Source organism: Ptychodera flava, chromosome 11 (assembly GCF_041260155.1).
Source record: "Ptychodera flava strain L36383 chromosome 11, AS_Pfla_20210202, whole genome shotgun sequence".
NCBI classification, from domain to species: Eukaryota; Metazoa; Hemichordata; class Enteropneusta; family Ptychoderidae; genus Ptychodera; species Ptychodera flava.
Genome location: NC_091938.1, coordinates 6,380,478 through 6,387,855, shown reverse-complemented (window position 1 = coordinate 6,387,855; position 7,378 = coordinate 6,380,478).

The following is a 7,378-nucleotide window of genomic DNA, read 5'->3' as shown; positions in this document are numbered from 1 at the left end:
CGCAACTTTCTTGCATTATATATATGGTATTTCATAAACTCAGTTCAGTGTTTTCAACCCCACAAAATTTACTCTTGCTTTAATGCCCTCCCCACTATTGCGATTCGCTTTATGATCGCCACGAAGGGTCTCATGAATAGAAAAAGATTGCTCAGTTGAGCATTCTGATTGGTGAATTGCCGCATGTTAGTATTTAATTTAACATTGGGCTTTGCTAGCAGGCTGTTAGTACAAGGAACAATCGACATGATGCGAAGCTGTTCGGTTTCCATGGATCTACAGATACAATTGGATATTCTCACACATTTATTTCTGCAAAAACTTCAAACGAGATCTTCAACTATTGTAAAATGCCGCATTGCTTATAAATTTCATCGATCGAAACAAAGATCATTTGGAACACAACATTAATTGTATTAGGATTCTGCAATTTTAACACTAATTTTTTTCTCCTCAAAACTATTTAATTAACATGTGTCTAGTTTGTAGAATGGGGAACAAATTATCCCTTTTCGGAAAAGTACAGCGAAACGCAAATGTTGTTTACAATGATATATCGTATTTATCTGAGAAATTTTGATGAAGAGTCAGCTAAACGACAACCGAGGAGGCTAATAATTTCACATGATAATCCTTCAGAAGTAACAATATTAGACTGTTTGAACTAATATATATTATTGGACTGTTTGAACAAATATGCGAACAGGTACTTTTTTATATTAGAACAAAAGGTTAAATGAAATTCAAGCAAAGCATTTTATCCATTTAAAAGTGGGAAGAATATCACACCTGTTTTCTTTCTGTAGTGGAAGTGAAACTGTTTTTTTTTTTTAATTTTACTGTAATCGTGCACAGAACAGTACTCTTCAGTACAAAACAAACATACATGTTGCAGAGCGCATCAAATGTTGTCTTTAAATTCAAACTATTTACCGTCTACTAATTAACTTAACGGGCTAACCTTCCAATAAAGGCATTATTAACACCTTTAAGACCTGGTCATCAAATACTTCAGCGAAAAAGTGTCTGCCTGTTTGTTTGACCATATCATCAATAATTCACAACAATGCATTAGTATAATAAATGAAACAAACGACACATTTCTAAAGCAACTAATCGTTAGCTAAAATACCGCTCATCCATTATTACAAACACTTGAAAATAGTTCGTGTGCAATGTTTTAACCCTGTAATTATTTGTTTTACCCCTGGCATGTTTATTTTTGATTCGGGTCACCAACTAGTGCTGTCACGACTCTATATTTTGAAACGAATGATAATGTGCTTCTTGTGTGTGAGGCTGCAACTGTCGAATTTCCATTTTACCTTCTATCTTTTTGTTGTATAGCGAAGTATGCCAATTCTTTTTGTGTGATCATTCATTCATTTAACCCGCCCGCCGAAACATTTCATTAGTTCTTATCGGCTAAATTTTCGGACGCAAATTTATTTCAGCAAAGTCATTGGAAAAAGTCATCAGAGTTTATTACCAGCGTCGCCGTATCGAGGAGTACACTGCCTCTCGCCCCCACGAATTTCTGTCTGAGGTAATTTGCATATTGGGACAAATAATACCTTATGATAATATTGTATTCCCGAGGGGGATGTCCCACAGAAAACGTGAACGGGTATGTGCCGTCCCCATTGGATAACATTTTCACCAAACGTCCATGTTTCGATTTTTCATAAAAAACGTAAACATTGGTCGATAACAAAGCAAATGCCCCATACTTTAGCAAAGCCTTTTCATGTAACAGAATAAAGATGAAAATTCCCAAAATTGTACAAATAAATATCCAATCATGGGTCATATTTTTGGAATATACATGCGTAGATATGCTATACTGAGCGGCACACCCCCATATGAAAATAATCTAGAGTACCTCCCCGGCGCGGATTGTATTCGTTGTCAATCCCTGTTACTGTAAAACTACAAGGGCAAAATTTCACGCACTCCCAAATACGATTATGTGATACAATAGACGATAGGAGAAGAATCATGGACAAGAACTGCAGCAAACATCACAGCAACAGTGTTATTTCCGTTTAGCAGTGAAGCATGTAGTGTGCGATCAACAGCCTACTTGCCAACCTGATGACGCCATCGATTTTGTAACGTTTCTCTGTCAAACATTAGCAAGGTGAATTTTCTTTATAGGCTAAGTGTATTCTCATCTCACAAAATAATCAACCATAAATTTTCAAAGTAGTGTGACTTATAAACATAAGAACTGTACTGCAATTGTGATAGCGTTCATGTCATTGACAATCTTTTATCGTGATTTGAACTGGCAAACAATCGTCGTTCCATGGCGGTAAAAGCTAGACGTTCATAATCATACGTCTATCTTCATGTAGGCTATATACCCTCTCATCACATATCTTTGCACAAATTTTTATCGTGTCCAACGAAATAACAAACCCGGAATGATCGCGGTTTATTTGTCGTTAACTTTGAAATGGTATTTCGGGTGTGCTTTTGACACAATAGAGGGACCGGACATTTTTAACCATAACCTTTGTTTTTTCTAATTCTCAGCAGTGTGAACTGATTACCACCAAACATATACCTTCACATGTGTAACTTTGATTTGCAACCTGTACCGTAACGATGACTGGTGAAATGACGGCCTGTTTCAGGAAATTTCAACTAATAATTTTGAACTTTCCTGCGAAAATGGGTCAGCTGTCTCCATAAATATTAAATCATATGATCAAGCCTGGTCGACGGTATGGCCGCAGTGGACCTTGACTAATAACACGAAATATGGAAATGTAAAGATTCGACCGCAAAATCTAAATTTAATATTTTGTTTTTAAGCGATTGACAAACGATCAACAAGTATTTATATGAAGTTGCCTATTCCAGATATCGAGACTACTACAGCCATAATGTTCATTGTGTGAGTTTAAAGCATGTCCAAGATGTGCCATGGTCCAATCTTTTGACCTCAAGATATATTACCGAATTATGTGTCACCCATTGTTTTATAATTACCGAAATAAATCAGACATGAAATTCCTGTCTATCTATTTCTTGGTACCTTTCCACTTTATGAACGATGCTGTTGCTTGCACATAAAAATACGCGATCAAACTCTTGACTGAACTGACTGTAGATTGTGACATGAGATCTGATACTATGCCAGGTTATAGAAAGTAGTCAAACGTGAATTTTGCATTGAGAGTACGCTTCAAGTTTCGGTCAGTAACAAAACGAAATATTAAATCTTATCAATAAGGACGTTTGCAAAATGTACCCTTATCTTCAGATTTTCATTGTAAGCATTGTTTGCCGGCCAACCAGTAGTTGATACAATGTGATAATGCATATGAGGTTAAATGTCTGCGTGTATATGCAGATCAGTTGTTTGTGTTTACATGTAAACACTTGTTTAACAAAAGTTTACATCATTACAACACACGGATCATCTTTGATCGATAGCAAGCGGATTGCACATTGATGAATATAAGCAATATTTTTTTTCTCGGAAATATTAATTCCGACACTTCACCAACAAAAACGTAAACAACGGTGTTTGTGCGATACAACTGCGCTGTCCCATATCCTTTAGCTTCAAATCATATTTGATGTATTTTGTATAAACGTACCATTGTGGAGATTGGTAGGTCACCTTTAATTTACACATACCAACAATTGAGTATTCGTTTTTGTTTGCAATTTACATTGATGATATAATCTTCTGGAATGTTGTACCTAAACGTTTTTTCCATAATATAAAATATGTGTAGAAGTTTGAAGACTATTGATGGATGAGATATATTTCTCACAGCTGCGGGATATCAAAAAAAAACCCAAAAAACAAAGCGATTTATGCGGGAAAAGGTCAAAAAGAAGTGCACTTCCGGAAATTTTTCCGCGTAAACTTACAACGCAACATATCAAAGCTACTTTTGTGATGGTAGGGTTTGTCGTGTAAAGTGTTCGTTTGAAATTAATTGAATTGTGTGTTCGTTATGTCTTGGGACTCGATAATAAAGCGGCGCGTCCTGACTAGTCAATCTTGATACTAACCATAAAGGTAATAAACAGTTTTAGATCACTAAGGTAATAAACAACTACTAGAAGCAGCTTGTGTGTCAAATCAATCATCTCGTAATAGACGGGAAGAAAAGGCGTTAATACGACTGACAACTGATAAACCTGTCAGCGATGGATAATGTATTTTGGTTGAAGTTTATTATAGCCGACAGAAGCAGGCCCCGGAAAGATAAGTTGTCACGTCTTCGACGTCAAACATCAAAACCCGTGTCGGCCCGCTCTCATTATCTTAACTGTGACATCAGTTGCCATTTTAAGCATAGTGTCACTTTGCACATATAGTAAGCTTTCCCACCGCGAGCATACGTAGTACACCACAATCTCACTGAAAATTGAAATAAGGCAATAGCAGTGTTTCAGTCTCAGTTTTGTAGGAGGGAAATTTTAATGCTATTTTAGCAATACTGCGCCACCCTTAAAGCAGTGTAATACTTTCATAGAAATTAAAAAGTCCTCATTTGAAAATAGGCGATATAACTGACAATCTAGATGATGAAACCATTTTATAATTCCCAAACATCATACCTTTGATTTTCTTTGTTAAGAAGTCAAAAATATTGGTGCGCCGAAACGTGTCACAGATTGATGAGAACAAAGTGTCTGTCATGTGATTGGTCAAACTGGAACTTTTCATTATACGTTCACGGTATGGAACATTAGACAGGTTCGAGCCGCGAAGAACCTGAAGCAACACAAAAGTACACAGTGCGATTATATCGAATGCCAGCCTCTGAGATACAGGCAACCTCGCATGAGAAACTTCAGAAATGATAGTGCTTTCATATCAAATATTCCCCAATCTTTAGGCTGTCGTCACTTTCGTTCTTGTTTCATGGAATGGAACATTTCTAACGACAATTGTAATATCTAAAGTTAATGGTAATTGTCATCGATTTGACAAGTTTAGTTGTTACATAGATACTGTGTCTCTCCTGGCCTCTGGCCATTTTAAATTAAATTAGCTGCGTTTTTGTTGACGTTCCTCGTCATCAATAGAAAAAATAACACAAGCAGTGTGAAATTACGTGCTTTCAACTACCCCGACAGGGTGAAATTTAGTAGACATAATATGTACGCGAAAGAAAGCATTCTTGCAGCCACAAAAAATTACGTTGGCAACTTTTATACAGATATTTAATCTGCACAAAACAGGTGCCGCCAACTGGTAAATTTCATGAATTTCGCAAAATCATCACAAAACATGTTTTGAAGTCTGATATACCGATTTTTCTTATTTTTGACCTTGACCTAAAATTTGGAGGGGAAAGTGAGAGCTGTTCGTAACTGCCCTCCCACTGGCATACTCTGAAAATGTGCCCTCCCACTGAATTGTGATGCCCACTGCCCTCCGGTATCTACAGTCTGCCCGCTCCCCACAACAATTCAAGCTCCCCACTGCCCTCTCCCCACTACTAAAATTCCCCATTGCCAACTAGATGCCCACTAGGCAACCCAGATCAACACAAAACCTTGCCAGTAGTTAGCAGTATACTTGGAACATTGCTCCCCTCTAAGTTAGGCGCTTAATTTCTCCTAAAGTTCTATCAACCACGCCGCTTTCCCCTCCCTCTACGTATTTTCCGGTGCCCACTGTCAAAAATTTTCTCCCCCGCCCACCGAAAGTAATGAAATTTCTTCCCCGCCCACATGAAATATCGATATTTTCTCCCCGCCCGTAGATTAGATTTTTTGAAATTTGCCCGCCCGCTAAAAAACTTCGCACGAACACTTTTTTGCACGAACAGCTTAGTTGGCGGCACCTGACAAAAAACACCAGGAAAACTAAGACGTGCTAGTCCCTGTACATTTGCCGCCCGATCACATTTCCCCCTCTATTCGAAAATGTAACATGACCTTTTCAGTAAAGAAGAGAGCAAGCATATTCGTTCTGGTTCGTAAATATTTGTTCCCGATCAGCTTCTGGCAGTCTAAGTACACGGACATTTCATTATCTTGCACTGTTCAAGTTTACAGAGTAAATAATGTTCGCTTGAAAACGTGTTGAAATATTCATTACAACACCCATACGCTGTATCTTGTTCTAGCACGATTAGAACTAATTTGGGATAATTGGGTGTTGAAGTAGTGTGGCTTTAATCTGCATGTGTAACCACATCTACTTTTCTCTTTAAATTACACACTTGTTTTTATGAGTAATTTATAAAATTGCGGCAGCTAACACTTTTGAGAAATTTGAAAAATATGAATATCCGATTAGTCCAAACTAGTCCCAATCGTTGAATTACGCTAAAACGAAATCTTTTCAGTGCGTTGCAACAACATTATTGAAACAATATTAATTTAATTTCTCGGCATTTTCATAAACAATTCTCATATTTCAAAGAAAATCGAGAACTCAACATCATACCGAGAAACATTTAGAGCTATATATTCCAAGAAATGGTTACTATATGTTCTCAACCCTTTTCTATCGCGTCACTTGTTCCAACTTGCAAAAAAATACACATTTTTTGACAGTGGTTGCAGGAACAATAAAGTAACAGCTTGGAATCATGTCGCTACATAATGAAATTCAACTTGTAAATACATCAAGACAATTTTATGTAAGATATTCAACTAAAATGGGGCATTGCGGCACTTTAAAGTTGACGAAGTTGAATACTCAACCACACCAGCATCTTTTGACCCCATCGGCCATGCTGTTAATGACGATCTTGACTTGATCGACCATTGCAGTCTCCGAAAGACATTTTCACAAGACCCAAGTTCAGAGAACAACAGTACATTAACTTTATAATTTTAAAAAGCTATAGATTCATTTGAAGATTATGCTATTGAATAGTCTAAATTGGAGGATATAGAACTAGTCACATTGTCTAAATTGGTCAAATATATTCGTACTTTTCTGCGTAGCCGTATAAGGCGGCTAAAATATCGTTTTTACAGTAGACCTGTATTTGTCTTTAAAGATCCTGGTGCTGTGAATTGTTTAACTAAACTCCATGATAAGTATGCTATCGTCCCTGCAGATAGAGTTGCCAACAAAATGGCATTTGTTTGTAAGGGATATTATTATAATGTCTCATAAATAGACTTTGAGTATCTAAGAACAAAGTAGAATTGTAGCTAATCACATGCAATTTATGGTGAATTACAATATCAGACCAAGGATGCTCAGAATGACTTGTATAACCAATACTAGATACCTCAACTCCATAAAACATCATGCAGAGCTAGGTTTATTGTAGGATCGTCAAAATGTTCAAAAGAACACAATTGCTAAATAGTCAAACATCTATACCATAAAACGGGGACTATAAACATACAGTGATGTTGTCTTTTCTTGTGTGACATA